The sequence below is a fragment of the Sus scrofa genome, chromosome 2, assembly GCF_054392235.1.
Source record: "Sus scrofa isolate SSC_HxYL_T2T_F1_AM1 chromosome 2, Sscrofa_HxYL_maternal_Yorkshire_Landrace_v2.0, whole genome shotgun sequence".
Taxonomy (NCBI): domain Eukaryota; kingdom Metazoa; phylum Chordata; class Mammalia; order Artiodactyla; family Suidae; genus Sus; species Sus scrofa.
Window position 1 is genome coordinate 41,052,286 of NC_139384.1, and position 24,638 is coordinate 41,076,923.

Sequence of the window (24,638 nt, forward strand, 5' to 3'; positions counted from 1 at the left end):
AGGCACCAATAAAAAAAAAAATAAAAGTTTAAGTAAGTCAGTTCTTTAGAAAACTTCACTGTATTTCTGTCACCATCTGATTACGCCCAAAGGGAAAAAAAAATTCTTTTATGTTGTATGACGGCAGACAAGCAACCATCATAATGAAAAGTTATCTTGGAAAAAAAAAAGCCTTCATTTGTCAAATTCACAAAGTTTTGTAATTGGTGTTTCTGAAAGGGGAAAAGAAAAGTGTCTTTTTTTTCCTCTTCTGTGTGTTGGAGAGGAAATTCAGAAGAGAAAATTCAAATGTACTCTTAAACAGATAGAAGCACCTAGCTTGAAAATTCCCAAAGAACATTTGTGCTGCTTTGTCTGGCTACAGTGCCACAGTTTCCCAGACATATTTTATTTGAAAATGTCTTTGCTGTACTGATGATGTTCACAAAGGAGCCAGAATCAGAGCTGGCCCCATGAGTCAGCATAAGAATCTATGATGTTGAAAGCTCAGAGGCAGGACCAAGTAAGGACTAGAGGAAACAAAGAAAATGAGTCATTTCTTTGAAGAAACAACCACTCAACTTGAGAATCCACATAGATATCAAGAGAAGATAGACTACGGATGGATAGAGCAGAGTACACGGGGTGAAATTCACTCAGAAATGAATTAGAGGATAATATCATCACCCAGTGTCCTTTGTCATCTGTCCCTTTTCAGTGCCTATAGAGAAACAATAGCTCTTTCCACCTGCGTGGGTTAGCCATTGCAATACCGGTAATAGCAAAGTTTAAGTTCCACATGCTTAGAAATCACTGATTCATAGGGGAACAGAGGAATGGAATTTTTAACTACTACCCTATGCAAGGTCATGCATGCCAACAATTACAGGATCAAGGCAGGCAAAATAAGTTAGCGATGTTGCCCAGGCATTAGTAAACCAGAGAGACTACATGCCATACTATGGGGAGAAGCTATTACTTAGATGCAGCCATGTTGGAATCCCACCAAAGGCTATTCCTTCATTCAGCTGAATGGTCACTGGGAATGTCTGCCTGTAAAGTTAAATTTTATTTTTAAAAATCACCAGTTGGGCCAATACTGGGTAAGCAAAAGGAAAAATGTTTTCAGTGAACTTGAACTCTCAATTTGCAAACTCTGAGTACACATAGGAAAATTGAAGCCCAGTGAGAGAAGTAACTTATCTAATGTCTTCTAGCTGGTTTGACAAACACCTAACAGCGTGAATCAGTTCAACAGCTGTTTAAATAATAACAAAACAAAATACATACACAAACTCATTATTTCAAGTATGTCTAGCAAAAATATACATATATAGGCATATATAGACGTTTATTATCTAACATAAACTCAGAGATTAGATGGCGAAATACAAAGAAAGAAGACAATAAACATTTCTTCCATGTTTTCTAAATGCCCAGACACTATGGTTTAGTCTCCATGACAACCCTAAGAAGTTAAACTTGCTCTCTCCATTTCATAGAGAAGAAAACCTTCCCAAGGCCACAGGATACTACATGATAGAGCTGAGATTCAAGTACAGGTCTGTCTAATGCAAATACTCTGTTTCTCCTACTATGCAATATTGCCTCTTCCCTCCATCTTCTGTGAAATCATAAAGATGGCCCCATGAGCCATGTCCTTTTCCCTTGAGGACCTCAGAGTCTGTTGAGGGAGCCCTAGGTAGAAACAATTATCTCTCTGGAGGAAACTCAGTGCCAACTACCCACAGAAACTGTAGCATTTTGGGAGACGCATCCAGAATGAGGTCTGCAGGGAGCTCATCACCCAGCTCAGGATGGGTTCACTTGCTGCTCCCTAGCCTGCAGTAAACCAAAGTGGAGTTGTAAACATCCTCCCTGCAATATAGAGGAGACTCTGGCTTCCCACTCCAACTCAGATTATGGAGACCCTAAGATAGTCTTTTTTATGCAAAATGTTGCACCTTGCAGGCTTGACAACAATAATGATTCATCGGGGCAGGTGCAGCCCAGAACCAGATGCCATGTGCTGTCACACTCAATATCTTGTGGATCCTCACACTCCCCCACCATGAACTGGGTACATTAGGGTTCAGATTTTCCCTTTATGAATGATGAAACTGGGACTTAGAAACTGCTCAAGGTGGAGACCCTCTGCTGTATCTTCTGGATCTTAGGTCTATTTTCTTTGAAGCCTAATATGCTGATTATTCAGGCATTCAGGGATAGGAAGGAGGTTAGTGGCAGGAAACAAGAGGAAGATTCCCCCAGATAGATTTAATTAACATACTGCAGTGGGGTTAGATTCCTGTTGGTGATATTTCTATTGGTTCCCTTTCCATCCGCCAAGCTTTCCTTTTCTTGAGTCTTTTCTGTTTCTACAGTATTTACTAAGTGATTCTTATTTGTCGCCTCCCATCCTTGTCCCAGACTTGCACCAATGACAGATTGTCACAAAGAAGGAGAAACACAGCAGACACAGAAGACCACATATTGTTTATACTGAAGGCCACGTGAAAGTCCATACTATAAAAATGATCTAAATGTCTAAAAGATCATTAAAAACAAAGTGAAAAGTGGAATCATTAAACAACTTAGGTGTCCACATGTGACTGCCAAGGAAAAGTCAAATCATCCCTCAGAATATGTCATCATTTTTGGTTGCTTTATCCTCAGGCCTACCCCACCTGCTAACTACAACAAAATCCTGCTTCTAAGAAGTATTCTCTCATCCACTGCCATCACCACAACCATTGGCATCACTTTCTTTCCTTCCTTTTCTTTTTAGAGCTGCACCTGCAGCATATGAAAGTTCCCAGGCTAGGGGTCAAATCAGAGCTACTGCTGCTGGTCTATGCCACAGCCACAGCAATACCAGATCTGAGCTGTCTCTGTGAACCACACCATAGTCCATGGCAATACCAGATCCCTTAACACACTGAGCAAGGCCAGGAATCGAACCAGCATCCTCAAGGATAGTAGCCAGGTTCGTAACCCACTGAACCACAATGGGAATTCCTATATCACTTTCATCACCCAACTCCAGGCTTCTCATTGATAACACTGGCAAAAGAACAAATAACACTGAAAATCAGTCCTTAACAAAATGGGGCAGGACTTGACATTGCAAAAAAAAGAAAATAGCTTCCCCATTCCTAAGAGAGGGCTTTCCTATCATCAAGAAAAGTGCCTGTGCCAGTGGCTTTAGAATAGATGACCCCCACAGTTTGCCCAAGGACCAGAAACAGCCCCCACACATTGTATGGTTTTGCTGGGCATACATGGAGTTCTATTTAACAATTGATCCAGACACCAATATTAGAATCTGGGGATTTCACATACAAATTTTAGATTCCTAGCACCTCCAAAAGTATTAACCTGGCAACCCTGGACCGACATTTCCACATGACAATTGGTGGGAGATGAGCAGTAGTTGTCTGCTGCCTTTTAATAGTGTGCAAAACTTCCCTGAAGAGAACCCATACCTGGCTCATGTCACTCACACCTGAGTATAAACACCTGAGTTTGTGATGCCTGCCAGAAGAGGTGACCTTCACATTGACAAGGGCAACAAAATCTGTAAACTTTTTGGTTAATGCACATCTGATATTACAAATTATTTTTAGTATGCAACCTCTATACAAGGTTTCATATGCCATAAGATGTATTGTCTATACATTTTATATACCAAACATACACCAAAGTTAAAATTAAAAATAAGGCAAATATCAAATCGGTAATTTAAATTAGTTATATTCATTACATTTTCATTAACTTCACAAAACTATTTGCTGCCTCCAGCATGTTATTTTTAATATTTGTGAAATGATGGGATACAGGTTTGCAGATTCTGATACCTCACAATTAATCTTGTACTACTTTCTATGCTAAATAGATGAGGTTGCCAGGTCAATCATTTGCAAATAATTGGTTTACAATTAGAGATTAGTAAAATGTTGTGCCTTTATTTTTATAAGGTAATAACTGATATAAATCAAAATTTGAATATTTCAATACCAACGGATTTTTTAATGATTTTTATTTTTCCATTATAGACAGATATTAGTGTTCTGTCAATTTCTACTGTACAGCAAAGTGACCCAGTCATACACATATGTATATATTCTTTTTCTCACATTATCCTCTATCATGTTCCATTACAAGTGACTAGATATAGTTCCCTGTGCATATAGCAGAATCTTATTGCTTATCCACTCCAAATGCAATACTTTGCATTTATTAACCCCAAACTCCCAGTCCATCCCAATCCTTTCCCCTCCTCCCTGGCAAGCACAAGTCTGTTCTCCAAGCCCATCATTTTCTTTCCTGTGGAAAGGTTCATTTGTGCTTTATGTTAGATTCTGGATATTAAGTGATATCATATGGTATTTGTCTTTCTCTTTCTGACATTTCACTTAGTATGAGAGTCTCTATTTTCATCCATGTTGCTGAAAATGCTATTATTTTGTTCTTTTGATGGCTGAGTAGTATTGCATTGTGTGTGTGTGTGTGTGTACTGGTTATTGTGAACAGTGCTGCAATGAACATACGAGTGCATGGTCTTTTTCGAGGAAAGTTTGTCTGGATATATGACCAAGAGTGGGATTGCTAGGTCATGTGGTAGTTCTATATTTAGTTTTTTGAGGTACCTCCATACTGTCTTCCATTCTGGTTGTACCAATTTATATTCCCACCCACCAGTGTAGTAGGATACCCTTTTATCCACACCCTCTGCAGCATTTGTTATTTGATGACTTGCTAATGATGGCCATTCTGACAGGTGTGAGGTGGTATCTTGTTATAGTTTTGACTTGCATTTCTCTAATAATCAGGGATGTTGAGCATTTTTTCACATGCTGGTTGCCCATCTGTGTATCTTCTTTGGATAAATGTCTATTTAGGTCTTTTGTGCATTTTTCAATTGGGTTGTTTTTTGCTGTTGAGCTGTGTAACTGGTTGTATATTTTAGAGATTAAGCCCTTGTCAGTTGCATCATTTGAAACAATTTTCTCCCAATCTGTAAGTTGTCTTTTTCTGTTGTTTTTTTTTTATGGATTCCTTTGCTATGCAAAAATTTATAAGTTTGATTAGGTCCCATTGGTTAATTTTTGCTTTTATTTCCATTGCTTTGGGAGACTGACCTGAGAAAACATTTATAAGATTGATATCAGAGAGTGTTTTGCCTATGTTCTCTTTTAGGAGTTTGATGGTGCCTTGTCTTATGTTTAAGTCTTCAAGCCATTTTAAGTTTATTTTTGTACATGATGTGAGGTGTGTTCTGGCTTCATTGACTTACATGTGGCTGTCCAGTTCTCCCAGCACCATTTGCTGAAAAGACCATCGTTTTCCCATTTTATATTATTGCCTCCTTTGTCGAAGATTAATTGACCATAGGTGTCTGGGTTTATTTCTGGGTTCTCTATTCTGTTCCATTGGTCTGTATGCCTGTTTGGGTACCAGTACCACACTGTTCAGATTACCATGGCTTTGTAATATTGCCTGAAGTTTGGGAAGGTTATACCTCCTGTCTGATTTTTGTTCCTCAGGATTTCTTTGGCAATTCTGGGTCTTTTGTGGTTCCACATAAATTTATGGATTGTGTGTTCTAATTCTGTGAAAAATGTCATGGGTACTTTGGTAGGGATTGCATTGAATCTGTAGATTGCTTTGGGTAGTATGGCCATTTTTATGATACTAATCCTTCCAATCCAGGAGCATGGACTATCTCTCAATTTCTTTTTATCCTCTTTAATTTCCTTTATTAATTTTTTATAGTTCTTAGCATATAAGTCTTTAACCTCCTTGGTCAGGTTTATTCCTAGGTATTTAATGTTTGGGGTGTGATTTTAAAAGATATTGTATTTTGATATTCCTTTTCTAATAATTCATTGTTAATATACAGAAATGCAACCAATTTCTTAATGTTGTTGTTGTATCCTGCTACTTTGCTGAATTCATTGATTAGTTCAAGTAGTTTTTGTGTGGAGTCCTTAGGGTTTTTTATATATAGTAACATGCCATTTTCAAAGATTGACAATTTCACCTCTTCTCTTCCAATCTAGATAACTTTTATTTCTTTTGATTGTCTGATTTCTGTGGCTGGGCTGCCAATACTATGTTGAATAAAAGTGGTGAGAGTGGGCATCCTTGTCTTGTTCCAGATTTTAGTGGGAAGTCATTCAGCTTTTCTCCATTATTATATTTGCTGTGTATTTGTCAAAATGGCTTTTATTATGTTCAGGAATGTTCCCTCTATATCCACTTTGGTAAGAGATTTTATCATGAATGGATGTTGGACTTCATGAATGGATGTTGGACTTTGTCAAATGCTTTTTCTACATCTACTGAGATGATCATGTGGTTTTTGACTTTTCTTAATGTGGTGTATGGTGGTTGATTTGCATATGTTGAAACATACTTGTGAACCTGGGATGAATCTCACTTGGTCATGGTATATGATCTTTTTTTATGTTGTTGGATTTTGCTGGCTAAAATTTTACTGAGAATTTTTGTGTATATAGTCATCAAAGATATTGGTCTATAATTTTCTTTTTTGGTAGTATCTTTGCTTTTGGTATTATGGTGATGGTGGCATCATAGAATGTCTTTGGGAGTGTTACTTCTTCAATCTTTTGGAAAAATTTAAGAAGGATGGATATAAGTACTTCTTTGTATATTTGGTAGAATTCACCTGTGAAACCATCTATTCCTAGACTTTTTGTAGGGAATGTTTTCATTACATATTCAACTTCATTTCTAGTGATCAGTCTGTTCAATTGGTCTATTTATTCTCGATTCAGTTTTCCTGGAGTGTAAGTCTCTAGAAAGTTGTCTATTTATTCTAGATTGTTAAATTGGTTGGCATATAATTGTTCATGGTATTCTCTTATGGTTTTTTGTATTTCTGCAGTATCTGTTGAGATTTCTCCTTTTTCATTTCTTATTTTGTTTATTTGGGTTCTTTCTCTCTTCTTCTTGGTGAGTCTGGCCAGAGATTTGTCAATTCTGTTTACCCTTTCCAAGAACCAGCTCTTTCTTGGTTTTATGGATTTTTTTCTATTGTTTTTTGAAGCTCTACTTTATTGATTTCCTCTCTGATCTTTGATTTCTTTCTGCTGATTTGAAGTTTTTTTGGTTCTTTTTCTAATTCTTTTATGTGGTATGTTAAGTTGTTGATGTGACATTTTTCTACTTTTCTGAGGAAGGTCTGTATTGCCATGAACTTCCCTTTAAGCACTGCTTTTGCAGCATCCCATAGATTTTGAATGGCTGTGTTTTTGTTATCATTTGTCTCAAGGTATTTTTAATTTCCCTTTTGATTTCCTCATTGACCTCATTCCTTTTTTAGTAGCATGTTGTTTAGTATCCATGTAGTCAGGTTTTTTCTCATTTCTTTTCCTGTGGTTCATTTCTAGTTTCATGCCATTATGGTCCCAGAAGATACTGTAAATAATTTCTATACTCTTAAATTTACTGAGGTTAGTTTTGTTCCCCAGTATGTGGTCAGTCCTTGAGAATGTTCCATGTTCACTTGAAAAAAAAATGTATGTGCTGATTTTTTTGAATGTAATATCCTGAAAATGTCAATGAAGTCTAACTTTTCTATTGTGTCATTTTAAGATCTCTTTTCCTTTATTGATTTACTGTCTAGAGGATCTATCCATTGATGTGAGAGGTGTGTTAAAATTTCCTACTACTCCTTTATTCCCATCAATTTCTCCTTTTATGTCTGTTAGTATTTTTTTATGTATTTGGGTGCTCCTATATTAGGGGCATATATGTCAATGATTGTAACATCCTCTTCTTGAATGGATCCTTTTATCATTAAATAGTGTCCTTGTCTTTTTTTATGGCCTTCATTTTAAAGTTTATTTTGTCTGATAGGAATATTGCAACTCCTGCTTTCCCATCTTTTCCACTGGCATGAAATCTTTTCCCCTACCCTTGATTTCAATTTATATGCATTCTTTGCCCTAACCTGAGTCTCTTTAGGCAGCATATTGTATGCTCTTGCTTTTTAATCCAATCTGCCACTCTATGCCTTTTGATTGGATCATTCAGTCCACTGACATTTAAGTTAATTATTGATAAATATGTATGTATTTCCATTTTCAACCTTGTTTTCCAGTTGATTCTATGTTTCTCCTTTGTTCCTTTCCTATTTCGGTTGGGTGATTTCTTTTTATTTTAGCTTTTGTCCTTTTCTTTTTAGTTTTTGTGAATGTAATGTTTGGTTTTGATTTGTGGTTTCCCTGTTTTTCAAGTATGTTAACCCCTTCCTATTTCTGCTGGCTTTATCCTGATAGTTATATAGGCTTAAACACATTCTAAAAAAAAAAAAAAATAGTGTTTAGATTTTCTTACCTTCCTGCCCCACATTTTGATTTTGAAGTCCTTTTTTTAAAACATCCTTAGGTTTGTCCTTTTGCTGTTCCTTGTGTTCATCCTCACTTTTTTTTTTTTTTGTCTTTTTGCCATTTCTTGGGCTGCTCCCATGGCATATGGAGTTTCCCAAGCTAGGGGTTGAATCAGAGCTGTAGCCACCAGCCTACACCAGAGCCACAGCAACACAGGATCCGAGCCACCTCTGTGACCTACACTGAGCAAGGCCAGGGATTGAACATGCAACCTCATGGTTCCTAGTCAGATTCGTTAACCACTGAGCCATGACGAGAACTCCATCCTCACTTTTACTATAGTTTTTTTTTTTCCTTTTAGATCTGTATGCTGATTTATTTTAGTGATTGCTTTCCAATTGTTATTTCCTCCATCCTATTTCTTCTTACTTCTTTTTTATTTAGAGAAGCACTTTCAGTATTTCTTCGATTTTTTATTTTTATTTTTTTAGGGCCACACCCACAGCAGATAGAAATTCTCAGTCTAGGGGTCCAATTGGAGCTACAGCTACCAGACTATGCCACAGCCACAGCCACATCAGATCCAAGCCACATCTGCAGCCTACACCACAGCTCATGGCAACACCAGACCCTTAACCCACTGAGCAAGGCCAGGGATCAAACCTGCAACCTCATGATTCTTAGTCAGATTCATTTCTACTGTGCCACAATGGGAACTCCCAGTATTTCTTTTAGAATGGGCTTAGTATTGCTGTACTCTTTTAATTTTTGTTTCTTGTAGAAATTCTTTATTTCTCCTTCTATTTTACATTATATTCTTGCTGGGAAGAGTATTCTAGGCTGCAAATATTTCCCTTTTAGAACTTTGAATATATCTTGCTACTCTCTTCTGGCCTATAATGTTTCTATAGATAAATCAGCTGATAGCCATATAGGGGTTTCTTTAAAATTAACACTTTGTTTTTCTCTTGCTGCCTTTACAATCCTCTCTTTGTCTTTAACTTTTGCCATTTTTATTATAGTATGTCCTGGTGTGGGCCTGTTTGGGTTCAACTTGTTTGGGACCCTCTGTGCTTCCTATATCTTGATATCTGTTTCCTTTAGATTTGGAAAGTTTTCAGACATAATTTCTTCAAATATATTTTAAATCCCCTCTTATTTTTCTTCTTCTTTTGGAATCCCTATTATGCATAGAGTGGTCTGCTTTATATTATCCCATAGATCTCTGATATTGCTTTCATGTTTCTTCATTTGGTTTCTGTATGCTCTCCCAGTTGGGTGATTTCCATTATTCTATCTTTGAAGTCACTAATTTGTTCCTCTGCATTATTCATTCTGCTCTTTAGTGACTTTAACTCAGTTTGTGTCTCTGCAAATGAATTTTATAATTTTTCTTTCCTCCTTATATTTTCTAGTTATTTTCTAAAGTAATCTGTGCAACTGTTTATATCCACTCATAATTCCTTCAATATTTTTACTATCTCCTTTTTGAACTCAGTGTCTATTAGCCTGAAGAGGTCTTTTTCATTGTTTGCTGCTTCAGGTGAATCCTCCTGTTCTTTTAACTGGGAATGGTTCCTGAGCTTCTTCATTTCACTTATATTTTTCTTTTTCTGTGAGTTGTAAGTTTAGGGAAACCCACTACTGTAGTCTTGGAGGGCTGTTTTTGTGCAAGAGCATCCCTTTGTATTTTGTGGGGGGTTACTATTTATTTTTGGCATGGGAGTTTGGATATTTGCTGTCTCTTTCTTCAGTGTGAGCAGGCAGCTATCCCCTTGATATGCGCTGAATATGTTTCCAGGGAGAAGGAAGCAATGAGTAGGGCTAGTAGTCAGTGCCTGGTTTCTGGGCTCTTGACAGTAGCAAGGAACTACAGGAAAGTTGTGCTGGCTACTCCTAGTTTCAGGTACCTGGGAAGTGGTAATGAACCTCAGGCATATTTAGGCAATGCCCAGAGCATTTGGCAATGGCAGCAGCAGGGTGTATGAGTTCTCAGGGAAGTGAGATACCAATGGATTAATGTGACCAGAACTTGGGCAACTATGCCTGGTGCTGCAGGCAGGGGTGGATGTTCCATCACTATCCTTTTTTGTTGTTGTTGTTATCTTTTTAGGGCTGCACCCATGACATAAGGAAATTCCCAAGCTAGGGGTCCTCCAGTCAAAGCTGTAGCTGCCAGCCTACACCACAGCCACAGCAACAAGGGATCCAAGCCATGTCTGCTAACTACACCACAGCTCATGATAACACCAGATTCTTAACCCCCTGAGCAAGGCTAGGGATTGAAGCCACATCCTCGTGGATATTAGTCAGGTGTATTACTTGTGAGCCACAATGGGAACTTCCCAGCACCATTCTCACATACTCACTTGGAGGACCAAATCAGGGCAGCTAAGACTCTAAGATGTAGATTCTAGAACCAGTCAGAACCTGCCTGGGGAGTTAAAGTTGTGGCTCAGCAGGTTGTTAACCCAACTAGTATCCATAAGGATGCAGGCTCAATCCCTGCCTTGCCATGAGCTGTAGCATAGGTCACAAGTGTTGCTTGGATGTAGCATTGCTGTATCTGTGGTGTAAGTCAGCAGCTGCAGCTCTGATTTGACCCCTCACCTAAGAACTTCCATATGCCATGGGCAGCACAACTCTGAAAAAAAAAAAAAAAAAAAAAAAAAAAGAATGAGCCTGAACTCTGGCTCTGTCTCTTCCTCATTATGAAACCAAGTATTATCTGTTTCAGTCTATGGGACTGAGATGGAGGAAATGATGACTCTATCATTGTGATGCTTAAATGAGATAAAGGTTGCAAATTGTTAATCTTGGAAATCAAAGCCCATGCTCAATAGCAGGTAACTCTTATTTCTTAAATGTTATTATTTCCACCCTCTTTAGTTTAACATGAATATCCTTGATGGGCTGAGTGTCATAGGCATCTCTTTGAGAAATGTCACTTTTTAATTTTTTTTTTACTTCTTTCTTTTTCTAGCCTCCACAATATGTATATAAATACATACTTTTTCAAAGCTGAAAAAGATGGCTTTCTTCAATGGTATAGTGAAGAACTGAGCATCATATTCTGGCAAAAGTATTTTTTTTCCCAGATATCTAGTCACTAATATTCACCCCAGCAAACACACATACACGTATGTTCACTAAGGAATGACTTCTTTGCAAAAGCCAAAGACCATATTATTTGCGGGCGGGGGGGGGGGAAGAATGCCATCATTAAGAAGTCCCAGTGGTCCACATTTGGCTTCCCTTCCTGTTTTTCAAGAATGATTTCACAGGCATTAATTTTTCCTTTGGCGCTGACTTCAGGTCATTGAGAAAAATGATGATGGAGGAAAGAGAATTACAAGTCAGAACCTAATTAAACAGCAGGGACAGACTGACTGGCATTGGCAAGTACCTCTTCTGTGGCAGCTTCAGCAAGGCTGCCTGGGGCATAGACCATGGTTGACTATGGCCCAAATGCTTGAGAATAAATTGGTGTCCAATCACCTCCAGTGCTCCCTTTGATTACGCAATGCTCCCTTTCTTACACCAAATTGGCAAAATATGTTTTCCACTTACAGCACACCAGCTGATAAGTGACTATCAGCTACATTCCAGCAACTACTTGGGAGTTCAGAGTGCTGGATCTAGTCAAGTGGAACAGGCTTTGTTGATTTATATGTTCCAAATATTATTAATAACTTCAAATGTTATTCCAATCATATAACCTTTTCAGATGGTTTGGGGTTGAATTTACATAGCTAACATTTCCTTGTTGTGGGGTTTTGGATTCTTCATCCTCATATTTAAAATGGAAATAATAATTCTCATCGTATAGATTTTTGTGACTGCTGAATGAGACATGTACTGCTATCTCTACAAATAAAAACATTGGTTTTCTTTTACCCATTTATTGCCAGTGGGACAGAGTCAAATAAGTCTGGCTTCTACATTTTAGGAGTTTGTATTCCTTGAAGGAGACAAGAACATATATAACTCTAATATTAGACAATATTACATTATATTAATTAAACAAATCGGTAAGTTCAAAATTAAATCTACAACGTCCTCCTCTCTAACAGTAGACTTCTTGGATGATATATTCCATGATAACATAAAATTCAAACATAGTGTTATTTCTGAGTGGCAATTAGCTCTCATTCTCTGTCTAGTCCTTATTCTCAAATTGAAGTCTAATAAGAGATTATTTATGGGAAGACAGAAAGAGAATGGAAGGTCACCAGTAAACAGGAATGAGAATGGGTCCCCTGTACCAAATTATTTCCTTAGCTTGATCATGCAGGATCATCAATAATCACCAACAGACACCAACTCACTAGGATATTTCTGGAACAGCTGCATGTTCCAGTCAAGATAAAGAACTAGAAGCATCTTAAGTGCGAGAACAGGAAGCAGCCTCTGTGTGATACTGAGGCTTGAGGACAGTTGCCACCAGGTGGAGCCAAATAGCCACAAGGCCTGGATGGATTTCGGTCCTGGAGCTGGCTAACTTGGGTGATGATTTGGGGCTTCATCTCAATTGTGTTATTAAGTAACTTTGCTTTTTACACGATTTAATATTTTAGGCTCACTTTCTCCAATTCATGTGTTTTATTATAGTAATACTATAATATTTAGATTCTAAGAGAAGCTTTGATTTGTATTATAATTCCCTATAATATCTAGACCCTCCTTACTCTTTTTCTCACCCCATTGTCACTCTCCCCTTAGCTCATTGCACTTCAGACATCCCATAGCCTTCTCAAATCTATTGTCTATCTTAGAGACTTGGCACTAGCTGTTCCCTCTTCCTAGAATGTTCTTTTTTTTTTTTTTTTTTTTTTTTTTTTTTTTTTTCCTTTTTAGGGCTACACCCATGGCATATGGAGGTTCCTAGCCTAGGGGTCAAATCAGAGCTACAGTTGCTGGCCTACACCACAGCCACAGCAGTGAGGAATCAGAGCCACATCTGCAACCTACACCACAGCTCACGGCAATGCTGGACCCTTAACCCTCTGAGTGAGGCCAGGAATGGAACCCATATCCTCATGGATACTAGTCAGATTCATTTCCACTGTGTCACAATGGGAGCACCCCTAGAATGTTCTTAATAGACACAATGAGCCACTTTTCTTGTTTAGGTCTCTGTTCAAATGCTACCATCGCAAAGACCCTTCCTGGATCACCATTTTGAAGCAGCTTCTTTGCCTCCAGTCTCTCCATACTTCATCACCCTGCTTTGCTTCATAGCATTAGTTAGGTCTAACATGATCTGCTATACATGTCTGTGGATTATCCCTCTTCTTCCACTAGAATACAAGCACATGAGGGCAGGGACTTTTCTGTCTTGTTACCACCATGTCCTCATGACATTCTAGACAGTTGGTGGTGAATATGTTACCACAATGTCCCTGTGGTAATCTAGACTGTTGGTGGTGAGGATGTACCACCATGTCCCCATGACATTCCGGATAGTTGATGGTAAGGATGGCAAGCTCAATGGAAGGCTCTTTTTGTTCTGAGCTCTGTGGGGCTAAATACAGTAAGCCGAAAAGTAACTCTAGAAGGAAAGTACAAATAAGAAAGGTGTAGGAAACTACAGTGAGTTGGAGAAAATAAGATTATTCTTGTGAAAAAACTGCTGGAATATATTGAAGATAGCATCTTAATAATAAAAGGGACTAGTAATAACACGACTAGCGCACACTGAGTGCTGACTGTGCCAAGCACTCTAAGCACTTTACAGGTGTTGCCTTCTTTAATCTTCTCAACAACATGATGAAAAAGATACTATTATTACCTCTATTTTACAGGTGAGGAGATAGAGGCTCAGCGAAGTAATACTATAACTTTACTTTTGCTTTTTAGTTACAGTTATCATGTATCTTGCCCAAGATTACACAGCTAGAAAATGAAGGTGAAGTATAAATGATGATAATCTGTTCCCATTCTCTTAAGTAAAACTAGTACTTCAAACCAAATCATGAAAAGAGCAAACACTCACAAAAGCTGAATGAATTAATAAGATGTGGTACATATATACAATGGAATACTACTCAGTCATAAAAAAGAATAAAACCATGGCATTTGCAGCACCATGGATGCAACTAGAGATTCTCATACTAAATGAAGTAAGTCAGAAAGAGGAACACCATATGATACCAATTATATGTGGAATTTAAAATATGGCACAAATGAACTCATAGACCTAGAGAATAGACTTGTGGTTGCCAAGAGGGAGTAGGGGGGATGAGATGGACTGAGAGTTTGGGGTTGGTATGTACGAATCATTACATTTAGAATGGATAAGCAATGACATCCTTCTGTACATCACGGGGAAATGTATCCCATCTCTTAGGATAGAACACAATGGAAGATGGTATGAGAAAAAGAATATACATGCAAATATGACTGGGTCACTATGATGCACAGCAGAAATTGGCACAACACTGTAAGTCAGCTATACCTTAATAAAAAATGAAGAAATTGAGATAAAAATAAAACATAAAAAACAAAAAACAAAATTAAAAGTTATTTTTTAAAAGAAAGAGAAATAGCTGAGAGTTTTGTAGCTAGGAGAGGCAAGTACAAGTGACTAGTCAAGAGGAGGGCAGGTCACATGGTAAAGAGGAATCACATCTGAGGTGGTCAAAAAGACAAAAAATAAAATAAAATAAGAGGTGGAGATGGTAGATAAGGAACTCCTGAGAGTTCTACAGGCTTTGTTACATTTCTTCTGAAAAGATTTTTTTTAATGTAAGTGATATTAGACTGTGATTTTCCTTTATTAAATTGATTCTGATTAGTCTGGTTAACAAGTTTATGTTTTCTATATTAAATGAAATTTAGTAGTATTTCCCCATTTTTAGTCTCTGAAATCTTTTGTAAAGATAAGTACTCTATATTTTCTGAATGTTCAATTGGCCTTGCTAAAGACTATTGTGCTTGAGTGTTGAGTATCTGTATGTAGGATTAGGTGAATATAGAATTATAACTGATGGAAAAATTATTGTTATGTATCATTTTAAAATTTATTTTTGATTCAATTTTTATAAAGCATATTTTCCAATAATGTGTATATTTCATTTACATTTTCAAATTCAAAATATTTTTTTTTTCATTTTAAGAATTATTTGTTGGGGAGTTCCTGTCATGGCTCAACAGAAGCAAATCTGACTAGTATCCATGAGGTTGCAGGTTCAAACCCTGGCCTCCCTCAGTGGGTTAAGGATCCGGCATTGCCATGAGCTGTTGTGTAAGTCCCAGACACAGCTTGCTTCCTGTATTGCTGTGGCTGTTGTGTAGGCTGGCAGCTGTAGCTCCGATTTGACCCCTATCCTGGGAACCTCCATGTGCTGTGTGTGCGGCCCTAAAAAGACCAAAAAAAAAAAAAAAAAAAAAGATTTGTTGTATTTATACTTAAGCCCCCCCTTTTTTTATTTCTGATAATGACTACTTGCACCTTGACTATCCTTGATTAACACCAGTTAGAGTTTTGTTTATATAATCTATCTTTTCCAAGAAATAACTTCAGCTTTTGATGAGCCTCAAATTTCATTTCTCATTTTACTCATCTTTGCTATCATCTTTAGTTTTTTCCTTTGTTTGATTATCTTTGTTTCATTCTGAGGTTCCTTTTCCTACCTTCACAAGTTGTAGCTTTTATCATTAATTTTAGCTTTTCTGTTATTCTCACAAAAGAATTGAAGGTACCACAAAAAATCATTTAAGCTGTATTCAGCAAGTTTAATCCCATATTTTAACTGCTAAAATATCTGTTGGGATCCAAGAATTCTATTTTCTGAAACTTTACACATGTTATTCTGTGGTTTATTAATTTTCTCTCTCCCATTCATATTAGAGATTTTGAATAAAAATTTGTGTTCACAGGAGCTAAACTTAGCAAATTGGTGAGATTTGAGTTGATGGTGAGTGACTCCAGAAAGAATGAGCTTTTTTTTTTTTTGCCAGATGTCCCAGGAGGATAAATCTTAAAAAAAAAATAATAATAATATGTTTGGGACTATATCTCCTTAGGCAACAGAAATAAAAGCAAAAATAAGCAAATGGGATTATATCAAGCAACAACAACAACAACAACAACAACAAAGCAAAAACCAAACAACTTGGTCAATTTTTTAAATTGAGGTTCTCCCAGCTCACAAAAAATAAATAAATCCAATTTTTTTCCTGGAATATTTTTTTTTATGTGAAGGGAAGATGTACAAGGAAGAAAAAAAAACTTTAAAAAATTTAAGGTACATTTTCTTCACAATGTCTCAGCAACCCTCAGCTTGAATCCTGACTTTACTTCTTCCAAAGTGTGACCTTGAAGCAGTTTTTTATATTTGTTAGAGTGTGAGCCTGATTCTTTGTGTCTAAAAAAAGGGGGAATGTAATACATGAATAGAGGGAAGATTAAATACACTCAGGAGGAACCCAACTAACAGAACACCTAGAAGATAATGTATATTCAATATATGACATGAGATGTGATTAGCCCTACCTTTTCTTTTCCTTTTCTTCCCTGGGCAAGATAGACTGAGAGCTCAGCAAAGGAAAGGATCTCCTAATCTATTGTCTGTCTGGTCATGAGTCTAAAACCATGGTGTCTATTCAACAAATGCTTATTGACTATCTCCTCCACGCTAGGCAGCGAAGAATAGGCAGGAAACATTAGAGTGGGTCTAACATCTGTCTCTGGGGATTGGGAACTTAATGGAGTCAGGTTGTGAGAGGTTTGGAGATAATCATAATCACCACTCTGTGTGCTTTGCATATGCCATCTTTTTGAATGCCTCCATCAAATGCATAAAGTGTTTGGCCCATTCCTGATGAGGAAATGGAAATCCCGAAGTACACATCAAAGCTCTATTAAAGCCCAGGCCATTTTATTCCAGATCCTATTTCAAAGTCTTAAACTGTGGCTCTTACTAAGAATACAAAGTCATTATATTGAAGTATTTTCTTAAGTGCTTTGGGACCCATTAGGTCAGAAAGTTATAAGCCTGTTATCCCAAGCAAGATTGAGTGCCATGATTGGGGGGAGGGAGGACCTGTGAGTTATTGGATGAATTGGGCGTTACAGCGTTGGGCGGCAGCTGTACTAAGACTCTGCCATCCTGGATCACCATTATCAACCTGCTTTAAATATTTAAGACTGTCAGAATAAACTTGGAAATTAGCAAATGTCGACCACAATGATAATTCTTTTATGCATAACAATCCAACCCACTTTTTGTTGGCCTGTCTTAAGAAATCATTATTTTTAAGATTGCACACCTAATTTGCAGAAATATATTCTTAACATATGTACCAGCATGATATTTTTTTTAATCAGTGTTCAGCCTGTCTTATCATTTTAGGATATTCATATTATGAGAGTCTGACACACTGGTGGCCCTGGCCTAACCAGATGGTTTGGGGCCTTTCATGTATGTACCTAGGGGGAAACTCAGAATTCCAATCTTTACTCAGTCATCAATCATTTACTAAATGGCTATGAGGAGTAAGCACAAGGCAGAGAAGATAAACAGAGAAAAGACATGGTCCCTAAACCCGAGATTTCATAGTATAGTGGAGGAAAAAGAGACAATCAGATAATTACAACACTCTTCTACATGTTGAAGTAGAGGGGACGACTCAAGGTGATTTTGGAAGGGAAGATGGGGTGCTGCTGGGTAGAGATGAGAACTAAAGAAATGGCACAGGTGAGAGGTCTCATCTGAGTCCCAAAAGGCAGCAGAATTTCACCTGATGGAGGCAAAAGAGCATTATAAGCCCAGGAAGTACCATATGTCAAAGGCCTGGCTGCAGAATAAAATGTGGAGCTTAGGAGACATTGTGGCATTCAGTGTGACTGAAGCACAGGGCTTATGGAAGAGGGAGGTGAGGAAGAGATGTGTTTATAAGGTAAGATGGGATTCCTCTATGGATGTCCTTAAAGTCCTGCTTGAGTTTAGTGGAAAATCATCCAACAGCTTTTCAGCAGACACATGACATAATCACATTTCTATTTTGATAAGATCACTCTGGAGATGTGAATGAGCAAAGATGGGAGAATGGTTTAGAAACAGAAACATCATTTGGGAGGCCTTAGAATATGGGCAGTCTTCCTACAAGGTGACATCCCAAGGTCAGTATGACAAGAAATCTTCATCTCATTTATGGAGACAACATATTGATAAGTTTTAAAAATGCTTTTTCATGGAAAATATTCTTAACTCTGAATCCCATCATATTGAAATGATCAAAGCAAGAGAGATCAAGGGTGTTAGCTACAGACTGCAGAGAAGAGAGATTTAAGAGTAGAATCAATAGGATCTGGTGACACCCTGGGGAGGAGAAAAGGCTGAGATACAAGTCATGACCTTGGAATCTCTGCTTTGAACTAGTGAATGGATGAGTTTAAAATAAATAAACACTCACTAGAATTAGAGTAGTGTTTGGGTAATAGGCACACATAACTTTTATAATCAGAAATATAATAATCCCCCCCCAAAAAAAAATTAGTGTATATCCTCTCTGAAGCCAGGAGAAAGAGCAGGAAAATAACCAAATCCACATGACTGGGAGAAAGACAGAGACAGAGAAAATGAACCATTTAAAACACGTTTCCCAAAACCTATTCCAGGTACATCATGATAAGCATCAAGTTAATTAAGGCAAGAATTACAAAGGCACCCTGCAAGTTTATTCAATTACGCACAAAAATTGGAGTCAGATGGTGGAAGATGCTGTGTACATAGAGGAAAGTAAACAGGCCTTGTGATCAAAAGACTTAAGTTCCAACTTCTGCCCCACTGTTTACTCATCTCCCTGAGCTTTTGCCTCTATAGCCAAGAACATGAAATAAGAATCCCGGCATGTTGCTGCTGTGAGGATCAAATGAGATAATGGATGTGAGTGCACCTATAAACTACAAAGTCCTTGACAAATATGAGGTATTATTGTGATGCTATTATCACAATAAAAGTTAAATATGCTTGGGAAAAAGCACCCTAGCTTCCAATTACTCTGTCAAAATATTTATTGGACACCTATATGCCAGCCTGCTGCTCTGAGCTCTGGAGAATGAACAAGGTCTCTGCTTTAACAAAGATCCCATGGAACCAGCATTCTGACAATGAGAGAAAGTCACAAGGCATTCACTAATTCAGGATGCCTTTAGCAAGAGAAAACGCCCTGATGAGAATGGAGCTCAGTAGCTCCTGGGTCTAGCCCTAGGTAGGGGATACAACACCTGCCTCCTAGTGATGTCACAATGTTCATTATATAAGTTGGAATCAAGGGGAAAACTGGAGGTAAAGAGGGTCAAAGGGTCACTTATTGGATACCCAAAAGCAGAAAAAGAAGCCAGTGCCATAACCATGAAACAGAATCCAAAATTAAGGATGGGGTTGGGCGAGTGAAACAGCAGTATATGGAGATTGGGAAAAACTGAGGCAAAGTCTGAGAGAGACTTATTTTCAGGATCTAACTGAAAGTGCCTTTAAATGATTAGATCGGCCCTCAACTACTCAAGTTGAGAAGCTCCATAAATGTTATCCAAGAGCCCCTCAGAAAGAATCTGGGCACAGAGGGACCAACCCAGTCTTGTAATCACACCACATCTGCCTGGCCAGACCTCCCCTCCCACTCTCCAGACAGGTGTAAAGCTGTCCCCTGGGCTATAAATGTCAGCCTCGGTGTTGACGCATTCTCCAGTGCTGTCCAGAGCACTGGTATCCAATAGAAATATTGTATGAGCCAGGAATAAAATTTCCAAGTTTTTAGAAACAAATCCAACAAAAAAGTAAAACGGGAGTTCCTGTCATGGCTCAATAGAAAGGAATCTGACTAGTATCCCTGAGGACGCAGGTTCGATCCTTGGCCTTGTTCAGTGGGTTAAGGATCCAGCACTGCTGTGAGCTGTGGTGAAGGTCGCAGATGTGGCTCAGATCACATGTTTTGCTATGGCTGTGGTGTAGGCTGGCAGCTGTAGCTCTCATCCCACCCCTAGCCTGGGAACATCCATATGCTGTGGGCGGGGCCTTAAAAAAAAAGACCAAAAAAAATTAAAAAGAAAGGAGCCAAATTAATTTCAATAGTATATATTTAACTCAGTATAGCTAAAATATTATCATTTCAATATGTAATCAATATGAAACATTTTATTGGAGTTCCAAAGTGGCTCAGTGGGTTAAGGATCCAGCATTGCCACTGCTGTGACTTGGATCGCTGCTGTAGCACAGGTTTGATCCCTGGCCCAGGAACTTCCATATTCTATGGGCACCACAAAAAAAAAAAAAAAAAAAAACCTTATTAATGAGATGTTTAGAATCATCATAAGAAGACAACGGTCACACTGTAACCTTGAATAATAACATCTTAGCATGATGCAGTAACGTAAAATGTAGCTCTATCAAAACAATAGAGTGGTGCTAAAATATTTTATGCAGCTTCAGCTTTAAAATTTTAACTAAATTAAAATAAAAAATTATTTAAAAAATAATAATGAAATCTGAGACAATGATAAAATAAAATAAATTATAAAAAAATAAAAAATAAAAACAAAACAAAATTTTTTAATTAAAAAAAAATAAAAATTAAGGTGCTCAGTTGCACTAGCCATATTTCCAATGCTAAACAACCACACGTGGCTTGTGGCTACCACTTCAGACAGCAGGAATCTAGAGTTTAGATGGAGCATTAGAACTTCACAGAAACTTAGAGATCATCAGATTCAGTCCCTACATCACATATGCTTAGGATAAGGAAAGAAGCAGCCTGGACCAAGTTTTGTGCTCAGTATTGGCTCATGTTGTATCACTGAGCTTTAAAATAACCTTAAAGAGGATTATTATTCCCATTTCACGGCTGAGAAAACTAGGCTCATACAGATAGGAGTATTTCCCAAGACACATGGAAAAGTATGATATGGAGTTCCCATTGTGGCACAGTGGAAACAAATCCGAGTAGTATCCACAAGGATGCAGGTTCAATCCCTGGCCCTGCTCAGTGGGTTGGGGATCCAGTGTTGCCGTGAGTTGTGGTATAGATTGCAGATTCAGCTTGGATCTCTCATTGCTATGGCTGTGGCATAGGCCAGCAGCTATAGTTCCAATTTGACCCCTAGCCTGGGAACTTCCATATGCTGTGAGTGCAGCTCTAAAAAAAAAAAAAAGTATGATAGAACAGAATTCAGTCCCAGAATTCCTGATTATTTGTTATAGAGAAACATATAGCTATCCCTCAGTATCTGCAGGGGACTTATTCTAGGATCCTGTGGATACCAAAATCTGAGGATGCTCAATTCCCTTTTATATTAAATGGTGTAGTATTTGCATATAACCTATGAAAATCCTCTCGTATACATTTTATCATCTCTAGAGTATTTATAATACAATGGAAATGCTAGGTAAATAGTTGCTGGTATGAAGCAAGTTCAAGTTTTGCTTTTTAGAACTTTCTGGAATTTTTTCAGGTATTTTCAATCCATGGTTGCTTGAATCCACAGATGCAGAGCCCATAGATACGACAGGCCAACAGTACTTCAGTAGTTGCTTTTTGTCTTAACAGTGGTATATCTTTAGGGTCTTAGGCCCTACATCTCCACCGGTATGTGGTCACTTACTCTGGGAGGAGATAGCATATACCTGATCCTCTCTTCATATTCATGCCTGCTTCCTTCAACATCCTATTACATGCTGTATATGTTCTCTTGTTGGGAATGAAGCATAGGAAAGGAATTCATCTATAGAAATTATAAATAGCAACCAGCTTTTCAAGGACTTGTTCAAGGAGGAAAACCAGCACATTAGCTGTACTGGTTTTGGTTTGTTCTTTCCTTGCATAGTCACAAAGTGGGTGTATAACCAGAAATAGTCACTGTGATATATCTCCTTGCCAAAGAAATCCAAAAGTTTAAAATGGTCTGAAAGGCAGGAAAACAAAATGAAGCTCATGAAGAATGAGACACTAAAAGGCAACATATATATGGCTGGCCTAACATCCCTCAAGGTCAAATTGAAAAAGATTCTGATGAATCAGGCTGAAGGAATACCAGGAGTGCTTAACCTCCCTAGGGCTCTGTGGTAAATGTTGATAACAGAGTTGCCTGAGTCAGGCAGAGAAATTCTCAATCAGGGTGAGAATAAGTGCAATAGCCTATTTTAAAGCAAACTTGTACTTTTTACAATGATGAGATTATGCAGTGATGAGATTACGGGTTTTGGAGCCAGAAGATCTTACTTGAATCCTAGTACTTTCTTGACATATGGGCCCTTTAGTCCTCAGTTTTCCCATCAAGCCAGTGGCAGAAAATTACTAGAAGTCCTTTAATCAAGACAAGTTAGTTTTTTATCCAGGGTAACATTCTCCTACCCTATAATGATAATTCTTAATCACCTCTCATTCTTTGTGAATTTTGATGAGACCATCTCTTACCTCCATTACTGATAATGTTATTAATAATAAATAATTGGAGGGCCACTTGTAGGACATTACTCAACCATTAATCAACCGAAGCCATCCGTAGCTGCCTTCTAAGCCTTTGGCAAGTTTTAGTCCCAGGAGAAAGTTGGCAACACCTTAAGGGCAGACAGGAGGGTTGATGGCCTTTGTCAAGGGCTCTTGTTGGAACATATTAAACTTTTGGGACTCTGGAGAAAAGAACAAAATACTAGAGGAAGGGAGAAATACAATAAGAGAAGCTATAAAATGTACACTTGTTGGCTCCCAGACACTGTTTGCATATAAGGCACACTTTAGTTAGTCCATTTACTCCATCAGAAACAGATAATCACTCAAGTGAATAGTGATCTAAGGCCACAAAGAGGATCTTGACCTACTCCCATAACATAATCAGCAGGGAAATAATACACTATAAATATTTTCTCTCTTTTGTGACAGATTTGTAGTAGTTAGACTAGACGGAATAAACCAGTTTAAATCCCAGTAATGCACATAGCACTGCCCACAGTTGATTACATAGTCCCTTGTCAAGTTCATGGCTCAAATAATGGAGTTTCCTGCTACTTTGCCTCACAGCATAATCATACAAGATTTGCAGATGAAATGAAATAATAGCTATCATGAGGCTCTCCATGGTAGTAACCACCAGTAAAAAGCAAGCCCTACAATGTCCAATAAGATTTTAAGCAGAGTATGCAAGGATGTGTGAGTTAAATTCTAGAAGATACCAGGTCATATGTGAGACAACTGCCACAGCAATTTGCAAGTACAAAATCACAATCTTCAGCTGCTTTTCTTATTGAATAAGAACAAAAATGATAGGAAAATAAATTGCCAAACTTACAGGAGATAAATCCATCCTGAAAAAGTTTTTGACATGTCTTTAGCAATAAAAAACTCACTGAGATCACACACACTCACACAAACACACACTTAAAGACCTATAGATGTTGCATGTCAGCAAAGTCATACTTACTTTCATGGATCATTAACATTAAGATGTTATTCCATGTCAATACTCAGAGACAGTAAACAGTATAGAACACATCCTTTACCACCATTAAGACAGTTACCTGGCAAATATCAAACTCCTAATGATGGATAAGACGTTTACATGCTCTGAATATTAGAAGATGACAAAAGGTGAGAGAAATACTACATAAAAGTCACTATGAGTTTGAGTCCTGTCTTTAATAACTTTAAGTGTGATGATGAACCTCAGTTTTTTTTCCTCTTACAGGAAGAAAATAATGCCTCATTTGCAAAGTAGAAATAAAGTTCAAATGAGAACACATCTAAAAACACCTTAACAAAATTTACAAAAAGTTTATAAATATCATATCTCAACTAAATCTTCTAACAACATTGTAGAAGCATAGCATTATGTCACCATTAGGAATAAGAATAACTTCCAATAGAGATAACCTGGACAAACCCTTTGCTAAGAAAAGAGCAGTAGTTCTGGGTACTGGAAATAAAAAGGTTTAAATAAATGCCACCCAAATGTATATATGCTTCAAAGACAATGTACATTGAATTGTTGGAAACTGTACTTCCCAATGATTATAAAAATTATATAGGGAAGAAAATACTGAAGCCGTAAAGGGCAAATTACAAAGCAAATGTTCTTAAATAAGGGCTAACATCTTTCATGAAGAGTAAACAGGTTGACAGTACATAACTTTAGTTACCCTATACTGCTTTAGCATTTGGAGAGATGTGAAAAATAATCCAAAGCTATTTATAAGACTAATCATTACAAGAAGTATTTGGGGGCCAAACTGTATAATATGTAGCAGAATAAGTAAGCACTCTCATGTCAGATGAAATCCAAATTCTAGAAGGTACTGAAAGTAC

The 24,638-nt window shown here is 37.6% G+C and overlaps 1 protein-coding gene across 4 annotated transcripts in view; it reads right to left on the reverse strand.

Moving 5' to 3' along the window:
* NELL1 (neural EGFL like 1) overlaps nucleotides 1-24,638 on the reverse strand; it is a 945,951-nt gene that overhangs the window by 96,396 nt on the left and 824,917 nt on the right. The window lies entirely within an intron of this gene.